This window comes from Monodon monoceros, unplaced genomic scaffold (genome assembly GCF_005190385.1).
Source record: "Monodon monoceros isolate NGI ecotype Baffin Bay Population unplaced genomic scaffold, NGI_Narwhal_1 Super_Scaffold_12, whole genome shotgun sequence".
NCBI classification, from domain to species: Eukaryota; Metazoa; Chordata; class Mammalia; order Artiodactyla; family Monodontidae; genus Monodon; species Monodon monoceros.
The window spans coordinates 132,594,491-132,594,872 of record NW_021703768.1 but is presented as its reverse complement, the minus strand read 5'-3'; positions in this window follow the sequence as shown (position 1 = coordinate 132,594,872).

The window sequence follows — 382 nt, the reverse complement described above, 5'->3', positions numbered from 1 at the left end:
AACCATAGTGATTTCAAATTAATGTCAAGATGTATAACTTCTCTTGAAAGAGCTAACAGCATCAGACTGCATCCCTATGCAGCCAGGGCCCCACTAGATGGCACCACATCCCTCAGCCCCCCCCCCCCCCCCCAGCCCTTGCCTTGCCTGCAGGTTCACGTTTGTTACCTGCTTTGTGGCTTGTGGGGCTTTGAATTTTTTGATGTGTGCTCTATTCTCCATATCCTTCCTGGAGTTTTGTGATGACACATTACAGGTTGTGGGAATTTGATCAACTTTATTCAATCCAGCATTTCCAAAATTTGTTTAAAATCCCTGAGCACCATGACTACTGGCATACCCAGTAGCATTCTGTGAAACAAGATGGGGAGCCTGGGAGAAA